Raw genomic sequence first — 313 nt, 5'->3', positions numbered from 1 at the left:
CATTTCGTTCGAGTAAAACAGATTGTAATTGAGCATTTCATCATAAAATCCTCTTAAAACACTTGAAAGAAGGAATTCTCTGATTTTGAAGTCCTTTCTTCATTTCTTAGTTTAGATTTTTCATTTTCAAGTAAGTTTTGTAATTTGTAGTTTAGAATTCATGAGGAGAAAAGGAGAAGGCAAATGAGATGCAAAAATCAATTTTGTACTCGCATTTAGAATTCAAAAGCATCCAATCCTTGGATGGATAGCTCATGCTCCTAAACATTTTCTTTTGAACAAGGTTATGTATTTTCTACTTCTTCTTAATTTA

The 313-nt window shown here is 30.0% G+C and overlaps 1 long non-coding RNA gene across 1 annotated transcript in view; it reads right to left on the bottom strand.

The window, feature by feature from the left end:
• The window catches only part of LOC109351034, a 19,416-nt gene that overhangs the window by 18,153 nt on the left and 950 nt on the right, over positions 1–313 (bottom strand). The window lies entirely within an intron of this gene.

This window comes from Lupinus angustifolius, chromosome LG06 (assembly GCF_001865875.1).
Source record: "Lupinus angustifolius cultivar Tanjil chromosome LG06, LupAngTanjil_v1.0, whole genome shotgun sequence".
In the NCBI taxonomy this organism is placed as follows: Eukaryota; Viridiplantae; Streptophyta; class Magnoliopsida; order Fabales; family Fabaceae; genus Lupinus; species Lupinus angustifolius.
Note: the sequence above shows the minus strand (reverse complement) of the source record. Positions and strands in the feature narration are given on the sequence as shown.